We start from the raw sequence: 27,052 nt of genomic DNA on the forward strand, positions 1-27,052 counted from the left end.
AAATAATATCAATTTGACTTATGATGCCTTTGAGAGAGAAAGGTGCTCGCCCAAGATCGCACCTGGAGATTGGTGGAACCAGAATTGGCCTTTCTCCACAGCCCGCCTCTTAGCTGCTTCCATTCTTCCTGCCTGCTGGCCTCGCCCTGGTGCTCCTTTCCTGCACCGCAGCTAATTTCCCGACAATAACTCTGATGTTTAGGACTTTGCCTTTCTTGTGTATTTTTGGCTCAGCCTTCACCTTTGGCCTCTCGAGGTATCTCTCAAGGTCTCAGGCAAGGACTCCTTGGCTGCGTGCATGCGCTCTAGGGAGCCCTCCTGTGATCTGGCCCCTGTGCTGTTTGGAGCCAGGCTGAGACTTTTCTTGAGTCAGATATACCCCAGTCTGAGGATGTCTTCAGATCAGTATGAACAGCCAACACGGCAAACCCAGACTTTCTTCCTCAAGACGCGCCAACAGGCTGGGATGATCCCATCTGAATGAGTGTATATAGGGAGCTGAATTCAAATTCTAAACAGCTGGGCTGGTTAAACTGCTATACGCCCTGGATAATCACAGGTGATTCCCTTCTTCATGACATGGCAACCAGCATTGACTCATTCCAGCACCTGCACAAATGGGAACTGATAACTAAGGGATCCCCGAACATTTCCCCTCCCCTGAGTTTCCAGAGCTGCCCTGATGTCACTGGCCCTACTGGTTTTCCCACCCTCGCTTGTTCCTAAATCCACCTTGGGCTTTTTCTCAAATACTGTGGGAGTATGATTCGGGGCCAGTCCAGGGCTGGTGGCCCCGACTCCCAGGCTGCTGTGCTTTATCTCTCCAGCGTATTGCGCTGTACTGAAGACTAACATTCACCTTCCGTGTCGCGACTAGAATGCATTCACTTACAAAGTATGGAAAAATAAGCTGAGGTTCTAGAAGACCACCGGCTGGAGAGGCAAGCTGGAGGCAGGAGAAGCGTCCTGGTCTGGGAGTCCACGGACAGGAGCCTAAGCCTTCATTTTGGTGCCGACAAGCTGTGTGAACTTTGACTCCCTTTGCCTCTCCTGTTTCCTTTGCAGTAAAAATCAGGAAGTTGCCTGGACTAGATCAGGGCTTTTCAAATGTCAACGTCGCCTGGGATCTCTTAAAATGCAGGTTTTGATTCGGTAGGTCCAGAGCTGGTCTGAGAGTCTGCATTTCTACCAAGCTCTCAGGGGAAGACGATGCTGCTGGACCATGGACCATAGTCGGAGTTAGGGTCTATTTCCAAAGCTCCCTCCAGCTCCTGCACTCTGCGTACCTTACACTTTTTCTAGTGACGAGAATAATGTTCCTGATGGGTTTAAGTATATACTTATACATACATTTGTTAAATTACACATATAATACGAATTCAGTACAAATTCAAACAACATGGAAATATAAGCCGTGGAATGTGGAAGCGCCCTGGTAATCCCGCCCTCTAGAGAGAACCATTGTTAGTGGTATAGTTGAAGTCTTTAGCAATGCGACCACCCGCCCAAGGTGGAGCTCAGCTGTTCCTGCTCAGGACTCCAGGACCTTTTCTGACAGAGTTAAAGCTTCCTGTCCAGCTCACAGACATTGCCCCGCCTCGGCGAGCAGGCGGCCGGCGGGGAGCTGGGCTTGCTTCGTGGAGCAGTGGAGCTCTTTGTGATGTATTCCCAGACGGGGGTTTGGAGGTTACGTGACTTCAGAAAGGGGTCTTTACAGAGCTATGGGAGGGAGAATAAAAACAGAGAAGGCCAGAAATTTGGTCACTTGGGGCTTTCCAAATAGGGGCTTTCTCCTCAATTTCTCTGTGGGGGCACTGCCCAGATATTAGGGGGAAAGTTTGTCTTATGTTTTCCCTAGAAAATGTCCTGTGACATCAAAGAGTGATCTAATGGAACTAAGAAAGGTGAGAATTTCTTCAGCCATGGGCTCCGGACCGATGGGTGGTGGCCACCTGGAGCAGAAGCCTCCTGGGGGCAATTTTATCTTCTCCCACCTCAAGCATGCACATGCACAAGCGAGAGGCAGACGCAAGCTCTGGCTTTGCTGCTGTGTTAAGAGCAGGCCTGAGACAGCCCCCCACTGCCCTCAGGGCTGCATTCCAGCTCTCCCCAGGGGCTTCTTGGCTTCGTTCCTCTCCCTCCTTCTCCGGTCTCTTCCCTCTCGCCATTCTCTGGTGCACTTACAGCTGGTTTCCCCCTGACCTGTTCCTTCTTGCCTCTGGCCTTTTCTGGGCTCTGCCCTCCCCCTGGAACACACCCCTGGTCCCGTCATCTCCTCCCCACAGTCTTTGCTGACCTCCCTTCCCTCCTTCCCCCTCCCGGAGGGGAGTAGGGTGGCTCTTCTTCCTGCTGGCATCATGCACTGCCCCTCTAATAACGCTTCTCACCCACTGTAATGTAATTTTTTATTACTATTTATTTTTCTCCCCAAAGCCCCCTGGTACATAGTTGTATATTTTTTTAGTTGTGGGTCCTTCTAGTTGGCCCTGTAATGTAATTTTTTGTCTCCCACATTAGACCAGAGAGCCTTGAGGACAGATATCCAGTCCTATTTAAGGTTTTATCTCCTTCCACAGCATTGTCAACGAAAATAATCCATAACCAATCTATAAATGAAAATTTGGGAGAGTTTATTCTGAGCTGAAATCTGAGGACCATGGCCCGGGGCCTTTCTTCCCAAAGGAAGAAAGGGCACCAGAGAAGTGGCGTGTACAGAGTGGTTATATACCCCCAAACAGGATGTTTCACATAGGATTGAAATGTCCCTTTTACAATAGTCGCAAGACTGCTCTGTTGGCACAGCGATTGATGGATACAGCAGGTAGGTCTGCTGTCTCGGTGAACACAGCAGGGTGGCAAGTCTGCTGTCTCGAACTGGGTGGTCACAGGTGAACTGGGTGGTCAAAGGTGAGTACAGCAATCAGTTCCTGCCTAAGGAAAGAGGCTTATCCCTAAGGAAATGCCAATGTGGGGGGAAGTTGCACCTGTATCTCAAGGACCTTTGTTCTGGCCATAGGAAATGTCTAAGCAGATATACAATGCCGTGCTCAATGGCCACGGTCAGGCCCTTTTGGAAAAACCAAGTCAGGCCGAATTAGGTTTACACCAAATGGCTTCCTCATATACTCCAATATATCCTACTGCTTGCCATTTCTGTTTGTCAGCCTAGACTTATCAAATGTTTGTGGAATGAATGGAAGAAATTTAACTCACTCAAGGAGAATTAAAATAATTCGTAAATATGCTTGCATGAATTAATTTTTGGTTAATTGAGGCTTTACTAGTAAAGATCAGGTCACTGATTCATTTACTTTTTGGGCAAATTTTGAGAAGACAGTATGGTATAGTGGAAGACACTGGACTTGAGATCCGAGACCCAGGTCTTCCATTTGTATAGTGCATGTCATTAGGCAAGTGTCTGACTTTTCTGGGCACCATTGTCTTCAACAGGGAGAGAATGATTCCTATGAATCTCGTAAGATTAAAGGAAATAATAGGCTTGAAAAAGACTGCAGTGAGATGTGCAAATGTCAGCATTTACTTTAAGGGAGCTTTTAAGGAAGTCAAAGATCAGAGACACCTGGCTGTCGCCAGCGTCGGGGTGGTCCCAGGTGCAGTTAGGAAGCTACTGTCTCCGGTACAGCCCCCTCCCCCACCCCCACTTCGGTACTCGGTTTTGAGACGTTGGGCTGGGACTCTAAAACCAAATTCCCCTGCGGCCACGGCTCCTTTTGGGCTCTGCCAGTAGCGGATTCTAGAGAGACTGCCAGTCTGGCAGAGGAAGAAGACACTCGCTCCTCCTGTTTGCTTCCTGCTCCCGTCGGGGCCCCAGCCCTGCTTCTTCACCTTCCACACGCAGCTCCTTCCAGTTGAATCCATTACTTGGGCAGCCAGCCCACTGCATCCTCTTGGAGACACCAGCACTAGCTCTGATGCTCCCTAAGAGGTCCAGGTGGCAGCAGCACAGATCCTCCTCCAGGCGGAGAGGCCTTAGCACCAGCTGAGCATCACCCCTTTGCCTTTCAGTTGTGGGGCCTCTCCTTCAAGTTTCTACATTTTAACAACTCCAACCTCTTCCTTTTTTCCCTAGTACTAGAGAGGTGGTAGCTGCTTCCTGCAACTGTTACCTTCTGTTACTCTTTTTTTTTTTTGCTGAGGAAGATTGGCCATGAGCTAACATCATTTGCTAATCTTCTTCTTTTTTTTCTCCCCAAAGCTCCAGTACATAGTTGTACATCTTGGTTGTAAGTCCTTCTAGTTCTTCTATGTGGGATGCCTCCACAGCATGGCTTAATGAGCAGTGTGTAGGTCCACGCCCAGGATCCTGTCAACGAAAATAATCCATAACCAATCTATAAATGAAAATTTGGGAGAGTTTATTCTGAGCTAAAATCTGAGGACCATGGCCCGGGGCCTTTCTTCCTGAAGGAAGAAAGGGCACCAAAGAAGTGGGGTGCACAGAGTGGTTACATACCCCCAAACAGGATTTTTCACATAGGATTGAAATGTCCTTTTACAATAGTCACAAGACTGCTCTGTCAACACAGCGATTGATGGAAACAGCAGGTAGGTCTTCTGTCTCGGTAGACACAGCAGGGTGGCAGGTCTGCTGTCTCGAGCTGGGTGGTCACAGGTGGGCACAGCAATCAGTTCCTAGCCTAAGGAAAGATGCTTATCCCGAAGGAAATGCCAATGTGGGGGGAAGTTGCACCTTTATCTTAAGGCCATTTGTTCTTGCCATAGGAAATGTTTTAAAGCAGATATACAATGCCTGTTCAATGGCCACGGTCAGGCCCTTTTGGAAAAACCAAGTCAGGCCGAATTAGGTTTACACCAAATGGCTTCCTCATATACTCCCATATGTCCTATTGCTTGCCATTTCTATTTGTCAATCCAAACCAGTGAATCCTGGGCTGCCAAAGGGGAACGCATGAACTTCACCACCACGCCATCGGCCGGCCCCCTTCTGTGACTCTTTTTGCTATTTTAGTTCCTTAACACTGATTTAACAATTCTTGATGCGAAAGATTCTCTCCGTTAAAATAACAGGTGTGTTTTCTGTCTCCCGACTGTATCCTGAACCAAAATGCTCACTGACAGGTTAGATTGGGAGAAGAAATAAGAGGAGAACTTGGGTAGAAAAGAGCTCGGGAAACTCTGGTAGTCCTTTATAAAGATTCCTTGGAAAATTCTAGAATGTTCCTGTGGCAAGCAGCTTCTAAAATGGCCCCCACTGATCCCTACATCTTGGTATTCACGGTGGAATAGATTGGCTGTCACTTATAAGATTAGGTTATAAGAAAACTGTGGCTTCTGTCTGGATGCTTAGCCTTGGGTTGCTCATTTTGGGGGAAGCTACCTGCCATGTGAGCAGGCAGTCCTGTGGAGAGACCCACACGGCGTGGGACCCAGGCCTGCAAACACACGAGAGAGCTCTGAGAGAGATCGCCCCTCCCCCAAGTCCAGCGCTCAGACGAGACTGCAGCTGAGCTGACCACTTGAGGACAGCCTCGTGAGAGCCCTGGGGCCAGAGGCTTCTGGCTAAGCCACAGCCAGGTTCCTGGCCCCCAGAACCACAATAATAAATGTGTGTTGTTTTGAGCCGCTAAGTTTTAGGATAACTTGTTATATAGCAAAAGATGGCTAATAAAGTTCCTTTTATTGAGAAACTACGGAAGGACAAAAGGAAATATTTTTCCAACTTTATTTCTCGAATCAGTGAATTTGGAAAACTGGACTGAGATCAGCAGTTATACATGATTTCATTCAATTGAATATTCATTTAGCTCCTAGTATTTCGCTTTCTCCAAACGTTGATTTCATTTTTTGTGAAAAGTGTGCTGGTGAAGAGAGCATTGGGAAGAGGAGAACTGAACTACGTATTTCTAAAGAACCTTCTGGCTCTAATTTACCTACGGGCATACCCTGGGCTAGATATTAGATACATAAAAATTACATTTCAGGGGCTGGCCCTGTGGCCGAGTGGTTAAGTTCGCGCGCTTCGCTGCAGGCGACCCAGTGTTTCGTTGGTTCAGATCCTGGGCGCAGACATGGCACTGCTCATCAAAGCACGCTGAGGCAGCGTCCCACATGCCACAACTAGAAGGACCCACAACAAAGAATATACAACTATGTACCGGGGGGCTTTGGGGAGAAAAAGGAAACAATAAAATCTTTAAAAAAAAAATTACATTTCAAACTCTCGGTCTTATTTTTAAGAAACTTATGAGTTAAGTGAGACGACAAGACACGGATAAAATTTAGTAACCTAGGAAGACCAGGACTAATCAAGATGCTTGTTTGCAAATAGCATGTTTGTCAGGCTAAGTTAACTGCTTTAACAGGCAAGTACAAACCAATAGTGCTTCAACATTCCAAGAGTTCTCTTCTCCTCGTGGAGAGGGCAGGGATTCTGCTCTGCACGCTCATTCGAGAACAGGAGCTCAGGCGCCTCCGCTCCTGTGGCTCGGCCCTCTGCTGGGTGACTTCAGGGAACAGCTGGGGATGTGAGAGGTTGTTATGGACTGGCCCTGGAAGTACTTCACTCCTTTCCATACTCTCTTGGCCAGAAATCAGTCATAGGAAACCACAGAACTGCAATGAATGCTGGGAAATGTAGTCAGCTGTGTGCCCAGGAGGAAAAGCAGGTGAGATTTGGTGAATATATAGCAATGTCTGCCACAAACAGAAACTAGTTCTGGTTGAATTAGGTAGAAAAGAAATAGATTGGAATGGTGTCTGCACAGTTAATACTACCAAGGAGAGCTGTGCAGACTGTGTCCTGAAGAAACGATGCAGAAACGGGTGAGAGAGAGCGAGCGGGCGCTGTGTTCTCCTTGGAGGAGGCTTGCTTCTTTCTAGTGATCTGCCAAGAGTGGTATGCCTTCAAGAAATTCTTACAAGGCACTGTACGCGCTAGATGACCCTGTTCCTAGCTCACGGGATTCATGGGAAGGCAAACGAAGAGGCTTGGAAATAAGAGAGCCCAATGCTAGAACAAGAACCATCTAGTTAGGATGTTGCTGTTGACCCTGTTGCCACCGGACATTCACTGCCATGCCAACAGCCCCTGCTGAAACTCACTGTTTCCCCAAGGATGCTGGAAGCCTGGCACCGGGTAGGCTTCCTTGGGTGCGGCAACACATCCCCCACACAGGGATACCGCTCCGGCTCATACACTGGGAGACACGGGAGGCTGTCAGTTTTAAATGGGACCTGAAGCAGGACAGAGCTTCTCAGGAGATCCAGGCTGCAGGGCAACCAGTGCTCCCCCGTGGACATACGTCCTGGCAGATGACATGATGTTGGAAGTAACAGGGTAAGAAAAACTTCACTATGAATCTTACGGCATGCTCCAGGGGGAGAATCACAATGCAGGGTCCTGGGATACTGAAGGAAGGCCACACGTCTGAAGCAGAGAGTTATACAAACAGGTCATCACTCCGAGTTGGGTTAAAAACTCAGGAGCCACAAAGTGGAATTACCAGAAATGACAAAAACGAGAAACATCATGCCCATAACTGTCCAAATTATTCAGGAGCTGTTAGTAGGTTTAACCACTCCTAGTGCATACTAACCAGAGGGACCTGCTTTATCTAGAGGCAGAATACTGAGCACAGAGTAGGTGTTTAAAAAATAAAACCTATTGAATTAATAACTGCCTAAGTGGGTGGACATTTTTTGGGTTGCCTAACGTCAGAAAATTCTTCTTAAATTGGAATAGGAGCATGGCTTTGTCCCCAAGAAGAAAGAATTCCCTTTCTCCTCCCCAGGCAGCTTCCCAGCATCTTTTCCGCACCGTGGTGGAGGCAGGTACACACCCTGGGTTAAAGAGCATGAAGGTTAGAACCCAGAGGACACGGCTTATGAACAAAGCCCAGGTCCTGTCCAGCTGTCCCCGAGATAGGTATCTTACTGGTTGGGAAGCTCTGCACTAGACCATGAGCAAATGACCTATGCTGGCCCTGTCAGACGCTTCAGCCCTCAACTTCAGATCTGGAGGGAATGAAACCTCCGTGCAGGGTCCCTCGGAGATCAGCACCGCTACCAAGTAGGAGTAGAGGATGCAAGAGGCAGTGAATTGTCTTCTATTTTGGAGGGACTGTCCCAGCATGCCCTGGACCATTAGACATCTGAACACTTCACTGAAGTAGCAGGTCCCTCAGTCTTTGTCCAGCTGCTCTCCCATCCTCGGGAGGGCCTGTGTCTTGCCAAGGCCTCCAGCGTGTTAGCCACTGCGTGTTCTTTGTATCTAAGCAACATGATACGATAGATGGAACGGACCAGGGTCTTGTCTCTAATTCTCTCAGGCTATCTTACAATAGAGGCCAAGAGAGTTAACACAGTCCTGAGAAAATGAATATTATTATCCATTCCCTGTGGATGCAAACTGTTTCTGATCCTCTTTTCAAAGTGAAATGGAAAAGAATACATTCACCAAATCCATGGTTGCATACCATCCCCCTGAAGCCTTGTTAATCAGTTCTAGCAGAGACAGCACATCTGGCACAGCCATGCATTCAGGCCTAGACCTGGTCAAGTGCACAGCGGTCTTCAGTCTCCAGGATCTGTCCGCTTTCTGCAGAGACTAGGCTAGTGAATTATACATGACTTCCAATCTTTAAGTTTTTAACGGGGAGACTAATCCTCCCGCCCCAGGCTGTGATTGTTTTTGATTTACTGTCTGGGCCGGGGTGGGAGTGGTTTTAGAGTTTTTCCCTTTGCCTTTCCCACCACAATAGCCCTTCCTCATAATCCAAGCACCTAACGTGGGATTCCTCCAATTGCCAAATATATAAGTTCCCATTATACACTCAGGGACTGAGAAAATTACCACTGGGTGAGTCTGTGGGCCCGGTGGGCTTACTCTGAGCAGGACGTCATACAGAACTTCACTCATTGCTTGTCTCCCATAGGCAGGGCTGGCTCCACAACCTGAGGAACCAGCACAAAGTGGAAATGCAGGGCCCTTGTCCACAAAGCAGAAAAAGACTCTGCACATTCTGTATATAGAAAGATTTCCCTTTCTCCTGTGTTTTGTCTTTCAATTTGTCATGGTGTTTTTATTTGCTATTTAATGTAAGTAAATAAAAATTTGAAATTATTATCATTAATTTTACCATTCATCATACCAGCTTTAAATGCAAATATCAGAATTTTCCATTTGTTTGTAGAATCACTGAAATTACAGATTTATATTTCATGGCTTGTCCTTAAGGGCGCCTCAAGATGTCCACAAGAGTCAAATATAAGCCAGATTCAGGAAGGTCAGAAGGACAAAAAGAGGCCCCCCCCCCCCCCCAGGGGTGGAGCCGGACGATGAGTGCTCCTAGGCACCGGCATACTTGCAGGCCGAGTGCAAGCTCGGCCTCACAAAGCAGGGTGCACCTTCCCCTACTCTGGCCTGATGGCTGTGAGGTTCCCCCTCAGCAGCCACTGGACCGGACTGATGCATCATGTCCTGACGGGGGCAGGGTGTGAAGAAGTTGAACTAGGCATCTTAACTTCCCAAGGCCCGCCAACCCAGCTCAGGGCAGACAAGCAACGCCCAGGGATCTTTAAACCTCTGCCCCAAGACATGCTTGGTACCAAGACCAGGGGTGAACAAGAGACCTACCTCCATCAAGACACAGCCTCTGGTGTGTCACCCACCAGGTATACCGTAATACTGCCAGCCCAAGCAGTGACAGCTGCTTCCATGCCCTGCCCCAAGATGCTGTGGGATGCTGAGGCCTGACCCTGCCTCTGCCCATGAACGGGTCCCTCCAAGGTTGGAGGACAGCAGTGATTGCAGGACACGGAGGTGGAGGCTGGATGGGCCCTGGAAGGCCAGCACGCAGGGAAGGAGGCGGCAGAGAACTTGTCCTGGGGAGGCAGTAGAGGGTAGAGGTCATGCTGAGGCCCATTTTCCCATTAGACTTCACCTATGAAACAAATTCAAAGATAAAATTATTGAGAGTTTCAAGACAGCCCTCACAGAGTGTTAGACCTCGTGTGCAGGCCCTTCTGCGCAGGCCTAGTATGGCTACACTGGCCACGTGGCCAGCGCAAGAAGCAGGCCCTGCCCACAGGCCCCCACGCTAACAAGGGGACTGTGATGGCACTTCAGACCTCTGGATATTGACGTCAATTCAGACCCTGTGTCCCACAGTCTCCCAAGTGTCTGGATATGCCCGCTGTCCCTGGAGTCCAGTCACCCAAGTCAATGGCCACAGGTCTATTTAGGAAGAGACTGGGGAACATTACAGTTTATACTTGTTATGGCATTGCTGGGTTTTCATCCTAGGGACACAGCCACCTCTTCAACCAGTGAGTTCTGGACAGGAAAATTGGCTCAGGTGTGGGAACTGGGCAAGGATCATGACCTCAGCCTCCTGCCCCTCCATTTTTGTTTTTCTTGGTAATAGATGTTAAGCGTCACCTTTATTGACAGGCCATCTATTTTGCCCCTAGGGACATCCATCTCTTCACCTCCCTATGGGTCAAACTGCCTTGGTTACCTCTCTGACTTTGTGGTCATTCAATTGTGGTCTCCTGGCTTCTGGTGGCTAAGCACCACCACCTGACCTCCATTAGTCGGGTGGATGGGTGGGTGGGGAGCATCATCCCCCAGGGCTATTAAAGAGCTCATCTCTGACGACCTTTCCTACCATCATACCTGTTCTGCAGAGGAGGCTCCCGCTGAACTAGCGATGCTGTGCTCCTCTCCAGTGCATTCCAGATGGCCTTGGAGAACGATGTGTCTTCTGGTCGGGCTTCTGGCCTTTTATATGTTATGATAGTTCCAACATGCCTTGTCCCTCAGACTCTTCTTCCCCTACCATTTGTCAGGATAATTCAGGAAGTTCCACTTCCCTGAGGTTGACCGTTGTTTTTCCAGGCTTCTAACAGCCAGCTGCGGTGGTTGCCTCACCCTGGGGTGCCTCCTGGAATGTTAAATCCCATTTCCCAAAAAAGTGCCCCCAAGTCCATGAATTCTTGCTTATCCAGTGTTATCTTCTGGCTCCTTTGATCAAGTCTCCTCAAAATCCAATCCCGGGGATAGACCCCAAGCTCCTGTCGTTACATAGCAGTAATTCTTGCGACTTGCTAAGTGCATAGTCAGTTTCCTCCCTTACTGGGCCCACCACATCTCCAGCTGGGTTATGCGGGCACTTAACCATAGATATGGCTTGGGAGCCAGCAGACTCAGTATCCTCAGGGGCACCCATCCACATGTCCCTGTCTCATATTTCAGGGTCCCAGGTTTTCACACCAAGATGCTGTCCTTCATATCACAGACCAGCCTTGCTTGAGCTTGATTCAAATATCTCTGGAGCTTTGCAGTTCTCAGGGCTCCAGCATGCTCTTCAATTGGTTTTGCCCTCTACTCACAGGTGATCAGGACCTCTGTGTAAGCTGCCACTAGGTGTGATGACCCTCACGCTTCGCCACTGACTGCTTGTTCAATGCCCTCGCTCTCTCATTATCCTTCTGCAGGGTATTAATACAACTTAGTAGTAACCAGCCAACTCCCTAGTCTGAGAGGCATTGTTCCCCATATTTTTCAAACGTTTGCATCATTGAAACTGCCACAGCATTCCCCTCCACCAGGATGTTTTCCCAGGTCGCCACTGATGAAATCTTTTTAATTAAGTCACCACCTTACTCCAGGGACCATCTGTGCCTCACCTAGCAACCAGGACTGTGTCCCCTCACCTGCCGTGTGGTGGATGAACCAGTCTCACGTCCCCATCTTACCTCTTGTTTCCTTGGACCACTCCCAGGGCCCCTTAGGTTATTCCGGGTCCTCTGAGAAGCAGACACAGATGGGCTTAAATGTGTGAGAAATCTATTAGGAAAAGCACCTGTAAGAGAAAATGGGGAGGGAGCTGGGGTAGGGGGGGTTGCTGGGAGAGTGTTAGAGCCTGATGCTGGTCTGACCTTGGGTGAAGGAGAGGAAATTAAGGAAGTAAAGTTGGGTGGAAGTATATTAGACTTGCCCTACAGTCCCAGGGGAAGTTTGGCAAAGTAGTTGGGAGTCCTGAGCCAGTGCTGCTCATCAGAAGATTCCCCTGTCTCCTAGCAACCAGCCTGTCTAAGTACTCCTGGGCACTCAGGCATTGGCTGGGAGCAGCCCATGGGCACATGGCTCAGGGACTAACACAGTGATGGATTTCAGAGTCCAGCAGTGAGGGCCCTTATGCTCCTTGCAGTCAGCGATCTGAGAAGCCCATTCTCGTGTCCACCAACGCAGCAGACAATCGTAGCGCTCTAAACCTGTAGCTGAACTCAAAGTGCTTTAGAATCAAGTCTCATCCACCATTCCAAATAGTGAAAGGCAAAAAGCCTGCTAGATTCTTGAACACTATTCGTGCAAAGGGGAGGCTCATTTCCACAATATTTTGGCCGTGGCACGTTATCTTTAAAATCATTATTTTTATCGATTAAACCCATTTCTAACATCTGTTATGCTAATTAACAAAACTTCTGATGTTGAATGGAGAAAAAGATAACGAAAATGCTGTCTCTGGAGTGTGACCTCTGACTAAACACCCTCGACTCAACGCTGGCTGAATGCCCTCAGACAGTGTCTTCCTGCTTACGGCAACTAGACATCCCAGGGCAGAGGAGAAGTATACTAACACAGACTCACAGAGCTCACTGATCTAGACCGAATCACGGTACAGCAAACTGGAGATGCCACAGTACGTTGATACTCATATATGGCAAAAAATAGTGAAGTTGGAACAAAAATGACTAAAATCTTGGAAACATTGAGCTAATCCACATATAGCCCTTAGAACCCCACTATGGATGGTAGACATTATTGTGATCTCTCACCATGTTACAACTTGGAAAAGTTTTGTAGCATTATGGAAAGAAGCCTTAGATGCTATGGGACAACCAGAATTTCCTCATTTCTCCTTGCCAGGTTATGAACAGAAGCAAGCAGAGGATGAAGCTGATGGTGTCCATGTTAGGAAAAGAGGCTGGACCTGTATGTGCTTTACTTATCCGAGGTACGCGTGGAGAGTAGCTGGATTAGGTGAGTGCTGGAGGGAAGGCCACACCCCTGACTCTGAGCCCAGGTGTATCTCAAGTGGAGAGCTGGGGAGATACCGATCCAGTCAGGCGCACTTCTGATTGATCAGCATCTGTGTGTCAATGTCACAATGAATGTGTATACAGGGCTTTGCAGTTATAAAGCCTTTTCCCACAATGCATTGTCTCATTTAATCCTCATCACCCTGCCAGACAAGTAGTATTTTGGTCCTCGTTTTCCAGATGCAGAAATGTATGATTCAGAGATTGAGTGAGGTTCCTAATGTGTACATAGTGCTTCATTGTGAAGCCTTCGTTGGTGCCCCGTTCTCCAGTCTTCCGCAGCCACGTTCACCTATCTGCACGCCACCTGTCACGGGCCACCACTGACGCTGAGGGTTCAGAGGTGATAGGACACATTCTGGGCTCCCAAAGAGCTCTTCTCCATAAGAGTTCCTTGAGAACGTTTGGCACTGCTAGGAATTCTGAGAAGATGGAAAAAGTACACATTGTGACCTTTGCCCTGGAAGAGTTTACACTCCTAAAATTGTTGGGTTTTGTTTTTTCACTTTTTTTTTTGGAACTCTTTTAGGTTTACAGAAAAGTTGCAAGATGGTACAGATTCTCATATGCCTTTCACCCAGCTTCCCCTGATGTCGTCTTACATCACCGAGGTGCACTTGTCAACCCCAAGAAATGAAGCCGGGCACGTTACTATTAACTAGACTTCGGCGTGATTCGGACGTCCTCCGTTCTTCCCCCGTGTCCTTGTTTCCGTTTTAGGATCCAGTCCACCTCACCACCTTGCGGCCACTTGTCATGGCTCCTTAGTCTCCTCTGACCTGTGACGGTTCCTCTGTCTTTCATAACCTTGACTATGATACGAATCAGGTATTTTGTGAAATGTCCTTCAATTTGTGTTTTTCTGATGTTTCTCTCATGATTAGACGGTGGTTATGGATTTGGGGGAAGAACACAGAGGTAGTTGGCTGTCTGTCAGTGGGTGCACCACATCAACATGACATCACTGGTGTGTTAGCCCCGAGCACGTAGTTCTGCCTCTCTCTACTCTAGACCGCCCGTTTCCCTTCCCAAACTCTATTCTAGAAGTGAGTGAGTCACTGCATCTAACCCACACTCAGGGCCAGGGAATTAAGCTCCAGCTCTGGAGAGAGGAGTAGTGACGAATTTAGGACATACGTTAAAACCACCATGGGAATTAATGCATATTTAGGAGAGAGATTTTGAAGCTATACAAGGATCTTGTTTCTCCTTGAGGTTCCATCCATTAATTTTAGCATTCATCCGTGGATCTTGCCTGAGGTAATCATATCTGTGGGGCGCTAGTTGTGATTTTCTGTTTCCCTCATTCCTTTTACGTTTGTTATTGGGAATGTTCTGTAAGGAAGATTGACTCTTTCTTCCCATGTATTTATTTATTCTATCATTTATTTATGTCAATATGGACGCATGGATATTTATTCTATTCTTTGGGTATAATTCAATACAATTCTTCTCTATTTTGTTGCTGAAATTGTTCCAGCCTTGGCTATTGGGAGCACTTTTCAAGCTGGTTCCTGTGTCCTTTTGACACGTTCCCATCCTTTTTTTCTTTTTGAACACTTGCTTATTATTATTATTTTGCCACTAGAAGATACTATAGGCTTATCTTGTATTTCTCCAAGGAATCCTGGTTTCTTTCACTGGAGAATGGTATTTAGAAACCAAGACCTGAGCGCTTAAGTTGTACTGGTTGCTGTTGACGTGTCAGAGCTTCCAGACGCTCCCGGTGGGTAGAGCTAGGAAGGCATGCATGTCCGCTAACCCGGGTACACACATCTGTACCCAGGGTGTCCTCATTAAACTCAGCGGAGTTCACACTGATGTCTCCAACTTCAACCAGCACACAGGGTACATTCGAGCATCCCACTTTTGCTTATTTGTTATTTCTCTCTCCAATAGTGACAGACCTCAAAGGGCTTTTTCAAGTTGAAAAAAGTTCTACAACCTTGTGGCTGGTGAACTGTCTCTGAGTGGGAGAAATAGGAAAGAGGACAGGAAAACAAAGAACCCATTAGTCGGGGACAGGCAACTCTCCTGTGTAGGACAGATTTGCCCAAACTACAAAACCTTTTGGAGATCTTAAAGAGTGCTTGGGGGGAAAAATCCACATTTAATACAAAACATTTATGTTTATGTGCTGTTGTCCTCCATCCATCCCCTCACGTCACCCGAGCAGTCCCAAGTAAATAGCAGAGTCTTCCTTTTGTGCTCGGGATTAGAATCCCACGTGGTACATCCCCTCATTTCATAAGTGAGAGTCCCTAAAGCTCAGACAGGGAAGGACCTCACCTAATGTCTCACCGTGAGTCAGCAGCAAAGCCAGAAGAAGAGCTTAGGACTCCCAACTCCCAGCCCAGTGCTCTTCCGAACAGCACAACAGGCCATGGAAGATGTCCACTGTGGATGTGGAATACAGACCTCCTGGCTTCCTTTTGACAAGGGTCTCAGCTGCCATGATAACGCGGACACTCTCTACTGAGTGCTTCTTCTGTGCCGGGCGCTAGGTTACTCACTCCTTAAACGTGGCAACCCTATGAGGCAGGTACTGCTTTGCCCATTTCACAGATCAGCAAACCGACAGTGGAGAAGTCCATAAACGAGCCCACAGTCACAGGCAGGGCTGGGATCCAAGCCTGAGCCTCCAGGGTAACCACCAGGCTGGTGTCTCCGGGCTCCTGGTTCCCACACCAGCTTGTTGCTGGGCCGCAGGAGCCACCGCAGCCCTTCCCCAAGGAGGAGGTGTGTGTCTCCATTGTTGTTGGGGGTGAGCAAACACTGGTCCGGAAAGGGCTCAATGTGACAGTAGCCACAGACGCCTTGCACAGCTGCACAGAGCGGGCAGTGCTGGGACGCTGTGCAGACACCCACTCCTGTGGCCCACTTCTCTCTCTCTCTCTTTCCTTCTCTCTCACTCTCTCTCGCACACAATCCCCTCCTTTCCTGCTGTGACTTTCCTCCCCTCACTTTTCCACAACCAGCCACCTACAGCTCTGAGCAGCTCTGCATCCTTAGCAGGTCACTGGGGAGCCGACCTGCGGCAGCGTGGTGTTATGAACAGAGAACAGGTTTAGGAGTCGCAGTCTGGGTTCTGCGTTCAGATCCGTCCTTTACAAGCTGCCCCTTCAAGGGAGTTGAGGGTCCCAGGTGAGTCACTCAGCCTTTGGAACGGGGATAATAGTGCCTGACTCGTAACATTGGAGTCAATAGAAACCTTGAACTTCTCTGCTGCCTTCTCTCTCCTCTCCTCCTCCCAATTGAAGCCATGGACATTTTTGATGGAATTGTTGCCAGAGGCCCCAGTTGGCCTTCTTGTCCCTGCTCTTGTCCCCCCTCAGAAGTGCCATGTTGCACCAGGAACAATCTTTTTAAAATGTGGACTGATCGACTAAGAGCTCCTGCCACTCCCCCAGGATTATCGTCAACAAACAAACCCCAGTGTTTCTTGTCGCACCTAGGATGAGACCCCAGGAGCTCCTACTGCAGGGCCTGTGTGAGCTGGCCCCGCCCGCCTCCCCCTCACTGCCCCTCACAGACTCTCGGCAGCCACTCTGCCGCTGTCCCTCCTAAGCAGGGGCATTTCCTGCCTTGGGGATTCCCCGCCTGCTGTTCCAGCTGCCTGGAACTTTCTCCCCTCTTTTCACCTGGCTAATGCCTGCTCAGTCTTTAAGCCTCAACTTACTTCCTAAGAGAGGCCTTCCCTGAGCCCTCTGTTTAAATCCAGGCCCCCTCTTTCGTTGTTTCCAGCCACTTGTGCTTTTCCGTCGTAGGCCTTAGCACAACTCATAATCGTGCATTTGATTATGTGATTCCTTGTTCAATGTCTTTCTCCTCCATAGGCTGAGAGCAAAGCGTGTGTCTCTTTCATTCCTTTCTTTCTATCGCTGGTCAGACACAGCGCCTGGGACATAATAGGTGCTCAAGAAACACCTGGCTAGGAAGGAAACAATGATAAGGGTCACATGTGAAGCACAGGTACTAGGCACCGAGTAGCCCTCTAACAGATCTTTGTGGTTGTGCCCCCTCTCTTGCCCCTCCTGGTGGATGCAGCCAGAGCGCGGTTCTCAGGAGAGGGCGTGGTCCCTCCCTCACCCCAATTCCCCAGCATTGAGGAGAGGCCCCACCCTGACTCTGTGGGGCTGGCTGGGTGCAAAGCCCCGAGGCTGTGGACCCAGGCTGGGCAGGCGCATGGCAGGCCCTGCCACCCCAAGAGCAGGAGCGGCCTGGAGGGAGTGCCGCTCGGCTGCTGGGAGCAGGCCCCCTGGGTCGTCGTCAGACTCCAACCCTCCGGTCTTCCTCCACCACTGCAGACAGCAGTTCTGCCGGCCAATGCCAGCAGAGCTGCTGCCTGTTTTGTTGTGTGTGCTGCTAGGCAACCCGCCTGTTTTTGCTTGTTTGCCTCCCCTGGGCCGTTTCACAACACTTGGTAACAGGCCCGCTCTTTCTGGAGCGCATCTGGTTTGCATTTAGCCTGTCAGAGCCCCTTCTGCAAAAGAGCTAGTACTTTCCCCAGCAGTCACCGAGACGGACCCCAGGGCTCTGCTCTGGCTGCCCCTGCCTCCTCCGTGGGGAACAGCCAGGCCCTGCCGCCTGTCTCTCGCCCAGCCCTGACTCCCCTCCGCCCTGAACCTCCTACTCCTTTTTTTCAACAGCGTACACATTTCAAAGCCTGAAGGTGGGGCAACTTTAAGGGAAAAGACCAACAAGGGTTCAAGGAATGTTAGAACAGGAAGAAGGTGTGGAGAAAATGAGGTTTGAGCCCTCAAACCTCAGCACTGGTCCCCCTTTCACTCACAGAGAGGAGAGGGGGAAGTGACTAACCCAAGGGGACTCAGAGGGACAGGGACAGGCCCAAGACCAGGTTCCTTGGCATCTCTCTCCCTCACCCTGAGCCCTCCCACGGAGAAGACCACCTTGGGGATAGAGTGGGTTAAACTGGACATTCTTAGGTTTGAAAGAGTCGGTTCAGCCCTCTCCCCACCATACCCAAAAGTCTCTAATGGGATCTCTGCAAAGGACCAGCGGGGAGCCATCGGAGGCTTCGCGAATGTCGTTTCAGAGAGAGAGAATGAAGGTTTCTGATTTCTTTACCTACCTGCAGAGAACATATTGGCCCAGGCAGGGCAGGTTTAGAGACAGGGCACGGAGGAGGCTGCCGATAAACGCAAGGCCCCTCTCGGGCTGCCCTCCTCCCCGTTGCGCTGGCACACGCATCACGCTACCAGTCGAACCCGAGGCTCTGAGGAGGCCTTCTGAGCCTCTGCCTCCCTGTACCTCTCCGACCTTGCCCTCCCCTCCCCTCCCTTGTACGTTCCATCCTGGTGATTTGTCCCAGGAAAGAGGAAAGAGGCTTCCTTGGCGTGGCGCCCACCAGCTGGGCAGAGCCCCCTGAGCGGAGCGAGGACTGGGTTTCACACCCACTTTCTCTGTAAGCTGGGCCCCACTGGGCAGGAACAAAATGCTCACTTTGCACAAAACACACTGAGTGCTGGATTTTCCTCCATAGCCCTCACCTGCCCCTGACATATAGTTACCTTACCTGTTTACTGTTGGTCTTCTCCCGCTGGAACATGAGTTCTTGAGGGCAGGGTCTTTGTTCCACTCGTTGTTATGTCTTTGTACCTAGAACAGTTTTGCACGAAGATTGGGCTCAATAAGGATTTGTTGAATGAATGAATAAATGAACCTGTTTTTCCTCCCAGCTTGTCCACGTGGTGATATGTCCTTATACTTACCTCTCACCTAAGAAATCAAGTGCTGACCGGTCCTTAGAATATCAATCTATCAAGACTGCCCTTGTCTCTGTTCCAGCCCACCATGATCTGGCCACTCCCTGAAGTTTTGGAGGGCACGGTGTCTCTCTGCCTGCGATGCCCCTCCCGGTCCAATTCTGCACCTCCTATGGGATGTCATTGACCTGGTAACTTTTAATGCTAGCATGGACTTCTTGGTAGCTTCTGGATAGCTCTCTGTGGTTTGCCATAATGGTGGTTATTACTTGTTAGGCTGCCCCACAATGATTAATCAATAAGGGATGAGGGGACAGATGGCCAGCTGTGTAGCCCCAAGTAGCCATCAATAGTCTGTCGTCTACGGTTTTCTATCAATTCTTTTTCAGGTTAACTTTGTCAGTTGTTGACCTTAGATATGGGCCTCTTGTTGTACAAGAGCACAGAGTGAAACACAAAACAGAGCTCTTGGTTTGTTTCTTCTCCTTAAACCTTGATTTTCCCCAAATACCCACAGTGAATGGCGAGACCATCTATTCAGTTTCTGAAGGCAAAAACTCAGGACCTAGCTACTGATCCAGACCGGGTCCATCAACCCCCATACCCACGGCAAGTCGTATCAGTTTCACCTCCACAACGCACCTGAAATCCATCCTCCTCCTTCCACCTCCACCGCTCCACCCTCGTCCAGACCCCCAGCACTCCTGCCTCAACTACTGACTCTTTATTTCCTCTTCATTGTCCAGAAAGTGATCAGAATCAGGTTTTAAAACAGAAATTAGATCACGTTGTTTCTTTGTTTAAAACTGCCTAAATGACTTCCTGTTACCCTTAGGATAAAAACCCAATTATTTACCTTGCCCCAAAGGCCACAGTCTAGCCCCTGCTGATCTCTCCAACCTTTGTTCCTACCACCCGCCTGTGCAGCCACGCTATCTTTCTTTCTGTTTTTCGAACTGGTCAATTCTTTCCAATTGTGGGACTTTTGCACTAACTGTCTCCTCTCTTTGGAATACTCTTCCCTCAAATCTTCACGTGACTGATTCCTCTGGCCATTCAGATCTTGACGTACATGACACCTCTTCAGAGAAGCCCTCTCTGACCACTCACTTTAGAATAACATGGCTCCTCCCCCTACACACGCAGAGAGAATTTGGGTTTTTCTCTGAGGGTAGGAGAGAATTCAGGCATTATGAGAGAATTTTAAGTTTTCCCTAACATGTGCCATCAGATTTTCTATTCGTTTGTTTATTGTCTGTCTTCAATTAGAATGAAACTCTATAAAGGCAAGAACCATTGTGACCCCAGCACCTAGAACAGGGCCTGATGCATAACAGACGCTCCAAATTTCTTTTTTTCTTTTTCTTTTTTTTATTGAGGTCACATTGGTTTATAACATTATATGCATTTCAGGTGTACACTATTGTATTTTGATTTCTGTATAAGCTACATCGTGTTTACCAATAAAAGTCTAGTTTCCATCCATCATGGTACAAAGCTCCCCCTTCATGCCTTTCACCCTCCCCCCACCCCAAAATGTTTCTTGAATGAGTGAATGAATGAGTCAATGAGGGGACATTGACTCAGCCTGTCATGGGCTGAGTCAGGAATCCTGTGCCCAACTCTAAGCTGGTTGCTCTCAAGCTCTGTGACTTTGCACATGTCACGTATCTGCTCCTGGCCTCCATCTCCAAATCTGTAAAATGAGGTCTGATTTCATGATCTTTAAAGTTCTTTCCAGCTTCCAGATACTCTGATCCTATCAATCTTCTATATTGTTGACCATAAAAAGCTGTCAAAGATGGTGATGACAGCAATGACCGAACTAAAGCTGATGAATTATTTTTTTAATCTCACGCAACAGCCCAGGTTACATTAGTTATTTATGATTTATACTTAAGCTACATTCCCAGAAAGGATTTGTGTGGCTCAAGTTTCAGACCCTCTTTCCCAAACACGTCCTTACTTGCTTCTTTTTTACAGGAAGAAGAATAAATGCTCCCCATCTAGTTCACTGTATCAGAATGGACCCTGATGATTGCAAATGACAGAACCTAACTCATTTCAACCATAACAATGAGAGCAGTGTTTCGGTAGCTTGTGAGATCCAAGGAGAGCTGGAAACCAAGGTTCTGGGAGGACGGTGAGAAAGCAGGGCCTCGGATGCGCTGGAACCAGAGGCTCACATCCCACCAGTGCTCCTGTAGCTGTATCTCTTCTGTAGGTGTTGGCTGCATCCTTCTCTAGTGCAGTCTGGCTCTTTTCTCGTAGTCTCAGCACAGCGTTGATCGCACTCTGCCATAACTTAGTTGTTTGTTTTCTTGCTCACTTTCAGTCTCTTACAGTGCAATAGAGTTCATTGAGGGAAAGGATCTTATCCATTTGTTATTCTTTCTTTTTTTTATAGCAATCATTTGGAAATGCAGCAATGTTGGCTCAGGCCTTCAGAGAGGGAGATCCTATCACACTTTCATACCTGTTTTTTAGTTTTTGAGTTTTTTTTAAGATTGGGACCTGAGCTAACATCTGTTGCCAATCATTTTTTTCCTTCTTCTGCCCAAAGCCCTCCAGCACATAGTTGTATATTCTAGTTGTAGGTCCTTCTAGTTCTGCTATTTGGGATGCCACCTCAGCATGGCTTGATGAGCAGTGCTAGGTCTGTGCCCAGGATCTGAACCAGTGAAACTCTGGGCTGCTGAAGTGGAGCACGCAAACTTAACCACTGGGCCACGGGGCCGGCCCATTTGTTAATTTCTATATCCCTTGCACCCTACACAGTACTTGCAGCATAGAAGGTACTCACTAAGTGCTAACTGGATAAATGAATAGTAGAAAACATAGCTACCAACTGCGGTAGAGTTTAATACCCAAGAGCTTCAGTTACTGGAGAAAGGCTAGCAAAGCTCTCTAACACCCTACTGAAAAAAAAATCTCAGAGAAGGGACTCTTTGGTCCAACTGGGCCATATGTTTACCTTTGGCAAAAACAGCAGCCATTGAACATGATGCTGTCTCAGCATCCACGTGAAGGGTGGAGGAGAAGCTTTTAGAAAAGGACCATGAGAGGAGGTCCCACAGGTGCCAACACACTCAAAGAGATGCTGTGGAGACCAAAGGAGATGTTGGCAGGAGAGGGTGCTTTGAAAACCTATTATAAAGTTGCCATTTTTGCAGGTCAAAATTGGTCAAATACTGGCAATTTTGTGTGTTTTTAACTTACTATAAAAGTGTTAAAAGAATTTTACATGGATGTAAGATATGACTAATTTGATTATATGTCAGCAAAATAGGAAAGAATACTATGCTTTTAAGATGGAAGGTTAAGTTAATTTCTTTTTGTAAGGATGGTGGCTAAAATGATTCACTCTGTGCTAGCTTTACAAGGAAGCGTGCTGAGCGCTTTACGTGCTTTATCTCATTGTTTCTTCCAACACCTCCATGAAGTAGATATGCTAATTGTGCCCACTCTACAGACAAGCAAACTGAAGTCCAAGGAGGTTAAGTTATATGCTCCAGATGACACAGTTCAAAGAGTGGCAGGGCCAGGATTTGAACCTATGTTTCTGGGATCTAAGCGGATTCATTAAACTCCATTGGGGAAGAGGTTAGAGGCCCAGCTCCTCCATGAAAGCTAATCCATTGCTACTAGGAAGAATGGCCTTTCTGTTACCTGTGAATCCACAGACCTGTGTCCATTCTGCTTCCAAGTCATCTGTCCTGGATTATAATGAAGTAGTGACTGTATCTGCTGCCCATGACCAGACTAATCTCCTTGAGGGCCCATCTTACGCATCTTTGCACTCAAAATAAGCCTTCCATTCAACTGATCCTTCAAAAGGTACTCTCTAAAGGTCGATTAGCTGAGTGAGGTGGGCAGACAGAAGACGATTCGGTGTCCCCAAAACATATCCTCTTTGGTCTGCCTGTTTGGGGAGGAGGGGATGGAACAATTGGAACAGGAGGGACAGTTATAAATGGAGCCACCCCATGCTGAGAGCCTATTATGTTTCAGGAAATTTACGTCCATTATCTCTGGTTTTTATATTACCTTGCAAAGTAAATGGTGGTGGTATTTCTAGGTCTTATCTCTTGAGAGCAGCAGAATGTATTTTTTCTGGAGACTGTAAACATCTTCTCTGTGATATCAAAGCTGTACCATGAAAATGTATTTGCTCCAGCTAGCGTCACACAGAGCTTTGAACCTAAAAGCTGTCCTTAGCCAGAATTTCACAGAATTCCATTCTGGGCAGGCCCCCAATTTCTCCTAAATGCGAACCCCACCCACACTCCAGAGCCCTACAACTCTGTTAAACAAATGTTTGACTTGATTTTGTACGTGAACTTGATTCTGAGCCATGGAATTTCAGAGCTGTGCCTGCAAGTCTGGAATTTAAATATTAGCCTTTCTGACCTGGATAGCTTTGATCTCCCAAGTTTACACTCACGAGTATTGATAACATGGCTCAAATCACAAGCAAGAGCACCAGGTCTGTGGCCCGTGGCTGCCAAGTATGTGCATGTGTACATAGATCTCTGCTGAGATCAAAATGGATTTAGGTTATGCAAGGGCTTATCTGATGGTGGGAGGAGAGAGACGGAGCTGGTGGAGCAGAGAGACAGAGCTCACTTTCATGCAGCCAGCCATGCTTGCTTCATCCTACAGGACAGAAATCAAGAGTGAACTGTGGCTGAACTCTGGCAAGGCCAGGCCCTTCAGTATGGCTCAACTTTCCTCAATTTTTTAGAGCCTGCTTTCTCACGGGGAATGGCTGCCACAGTGAGCTACCATTTGCCAAGCAGGTACCTTAAGTGTTTATATTATATTAGTAATAATGTATAAAACTTATGCATGCTAGGCTCTAATCTACAAACTTTACATTTATGCCATTTCATCCACACAAAAATCATATAAAGTTGGGACTATTATTATCTTCATTTTTCAGATGAGGAAATTGAGGTGCAGAGCATTTAATTAGTGAAAGTCATACTGCAAGGAAATAGTCTAGCTAGGATTCAGACTCAGGAAGGGTCTCTTTCCATCTTCTCAAGAGCCTGGTGAGGCGGGTGTGGTCATTTTACAAAGAAAGGAAAGATGTCTAAGTAAGTTGCCTAAAGTCCCACAGCCTATTAATGGCAGAATCAAAATTTAAACCCAGGTCAAAATCCGATGACCGTGCTTTTAAAAATACGCTACGAAGGCCTGTTTCTGTGTGACCTGATTTTGTACAGCTTACAAGGTAAGAATGATTTTTGCTTTTTTAAAGAGTTGTTTAAAAAATAAATTAAAAAAAGAATATGTCACAGAGATCATACACGGCCCCCCCAAAGCCTAAAATATTTACTATCTGTTCCTTTATCGGAAAAGTTTGCAGAGCCCCGCACTGCACCCTCTCCCTCCCAGCTGGCCTAAATTACTGTCACGAGGATCAAGTGAAATAATGGAGGTGGGAGACAATGTATGTAATTTGGGGAAGTTATTTCCCCTTCTTGGACCTCAGTTTCCCCATTTAAAAGGATCAGGTGGAGGTCTGTGAGAGTCCCCCCAGCTCGAGTCTGTGTAGTGCAAAGTGTGGTCGCAATGCTCTGCTCACGCTAAGGCACTCTTTTTCTACTCCACCTCTCATCTTATGATTCTGTCACCTTCTTTACTATAAGGAATTCAGACATAATTATGCTTCAATGGTAAAGAAAAGCATAACCCACCGAAACAGTCCCTAAACAGAGGAGCTATAACCTCTCCAGCTGCCGAACATCAGCCTTTCTGTGCTGTGCTCTGGGCATGGACGTCGTCTTCTTATAAGCTCAGTTTAGGCTCTTTGCTTGTCCTCCCAGCCTCTTGGCATTTCGAGTTGCTAATTTCCTCGGAAATGCTTGCTTCTGACCTCAAGATCTCTCCTAATCACCTCCTCCTCTCCCAGTTTCTCATGGTATTCAACACTAGCAAAAACAGAAACAGAGCAATAAACCATCACAGAGACCTACCCGTTCCCCTCCCATTTGTCCATTTGTTTCCTAGTGTCAGATGCAGGCACTCTCCCCTTTTCAGGATCCATTTCTTCCCCTAGGCATGGGCTTCCGCACATTCTAAGAACAAAGGCGGCTCCTTTTAGTCTTCTGATCTCTTCTCTCCTTCTTTTTCTCTCTTATATGGCCAAGGCAGCCTTGCCCCTTACCGATTTGCAATCTTTCCCAAAATCCTCTTCACAACCTCTCTCGACCCAAAAAGAAACCCAATCCAGAACTCTTCCCAAGACACCGTGACCTCTCTCTAGTCTTCCAGCCAGGCCGCCTCAGCTCCACGCGTGCCCCTGAAGGGAGGCAAAGGCGCTGTGTGGGAGTAGCTCCAGGCCCTGTGATGCCCGCGGGTCTGGTCTGACTTCATCTTACCTGAGGGAGGTGTGTTCCGGCCTATTCAGACCATCAGCCTCATCTCTCCAAAGGGTCCCCTGCCTCTAGACCCCTTCCCCCCTCCTCCAGTCATTCACCACTCGGCAGCCAAAGGAATTGCTCCAGAACACAAACCCACCTGGGTCATTGCTCTGCTTGGATGCCTCCATGGTCCCTCAGTGCCTGCAGGATAGAGTCCCTGCCTTAGCCCTCCGTGACCCAGCCCCTGGCTGTCACCGCCCTGTCTCTCATTCCCAACATCTTTGCTATACCACAGTACTTAGAGTATCCCAAGCCTTCCAGACAACATGATATCATGTCCCTTTCCCTCGACAGGATGCCCTTTCCAGAAAACACCTGCACATCCTTTCCATCTGTGCAGAATATCTTTGTTTTCTCCTTTTAAATCCATACTCCACCTTTCCCCATTTTCTCCGTGCCCAGGAGGTTGATCTGTGGGGATGGCATCAGTAGGTTCTTGGACGATTGGGAGCTTCAGAAGGAGAACAGAGGGAGAGAGGGAATGTGTTCCTTTGATGCCCTCCTTTAAAGGTCGCTGGACCTGGCCATGTCCCTCACTGCTCCTCCTAAGGTGGTCAGCTCTGCAGGACTCTGCCTCCCGTTGCAGGAAAAGTTCAGCAGCTACTAAGCTCCTACGCTCCTGAATCCCTTGTGATCCTTCTACACTGGTATCTTTGCAAATAGGCCTCCTCTGAATATTTCATGGGAGCCATCGGTGGGCCGTGGAGACCCTGCCTGGTACACACTAACCCAGTACAAACCCAGGGAGCCCTTTGTAGGCACCTACATGTTACATCACAGGCTGTCTGCCTCCCCCCAGACTGTTTCCTTCACCTTGTTTTATAGATATTCAAGTTGCCCACGCACACTTAGTGAGCAGCTGCTATACGCTGGGCCGTGGCCTGGGCACTGCAGCTTCAGAGGTTAACAGATGATAATTCCTGACCTTGAACATCCCCATTCTAATGCCGGAGATAAGACTTAGACCCCATTTCAGACTGCTTGTGCTCCAGTCCAGCTCCACCACTGCCTGGCTTTATGGTTTGGGCCAGTTCATCTCTCTGAGCCTCATTTTCCCCAACTGTAAACGGAAATAACAGCAGCTACCCCAGAGAGGGGTGTGAGGATTAAAGGAGTTAGTGTCATGCCCGGCACGTCCTAGGCACCCAGCAAGTGTCTGCTATAATTTTTCTTAGTTAGTATGTGTGAAATAAATGGATGATGGAATTTCTCATCTCATTTGATCTCCATAGCAACCCTTCTTCCCCCCTTCCCACTAGATACATTCCAAATAGGCAGGGAAGGATTTCCTTTTCCATTTCACAGATGAGGAAATCGGGAGTCAAGAAATGAACGAATGCATGACTATCTAACCCACTCAGCCTGCCTGTGCACCACCCCGCTCCCAGCAGCCGTAGCCAGGCTATGTGTCCAGAGAGCTGGAGGCCTGGGCCCTGGAGCAGTGACCTCGGCTTTCTCTTTGACTTTCCCGCTCCGGAGGACTTGTACCAGTAGCTCACCACGATTCGCTCTAACACGGTCCTGGTGCAGGTGTTCCCAGAGTTGTAAACACGGGGCCTGCTGGGCTCTGCCCCTGAAGCCCCCCAGCTTCCCAGAACCGGCAGCCCCAGTTCCTGTGCAGCTGCTGCTCTTTCTGTAAGGCCTTTGCAAGCCTCACTGCCCCTTCTGGTAAGTGCAGGGCCCAGGAGGGAGGCTCTGCTTTCACATTCGCTACCACACCCACGGGAGGGAGATTTCTCAGTGCGGCGGGGAAGTTTCCCATCTCCTTAGGCCTGACCTCAAGCCTGTGCCTCAGCTCCTCAGTTTTCAGCA

At 48.3% G+C, this 27,052-nt stretch overlaps 1 long non-coding RNA gene across 1 annotated transcript; it reads right to left on the reverse strand.

Moving 5' to 3' along the window:
• Positions 1 to 1,771: 1,771 nt before the first annotated feature.
• On the reverse strand, positions 1,772 to 27,052 carry LOC139045299 (uncharacterized). Its single transcript, XR_011503364.1, has 4 exons — positions 26,740 to 27,052; positions 18,623 to 18,705; positions 10,658 to 17,017; positions 1,772 to 9,923 (listed from the first exon to the last, which is right to left on the reverse strand). It is a non-coding gene; the product is annotated as an uncharacterized lncRNA (long non-coding RNA).

Source organism: Equus asinus, chromosome 5 (genome assembly GCF_041296235.1).
Source record: "Equus asinus isolate D_3611 breed Donkey chromosome 5, EquAss-T2T_v2, whole genome shotgun sequence".
NCBI lineage: Eukaryota > Metazoa > Chordata > Mammalia > Perissodactyla > Equidae > Equus > Equus asinus.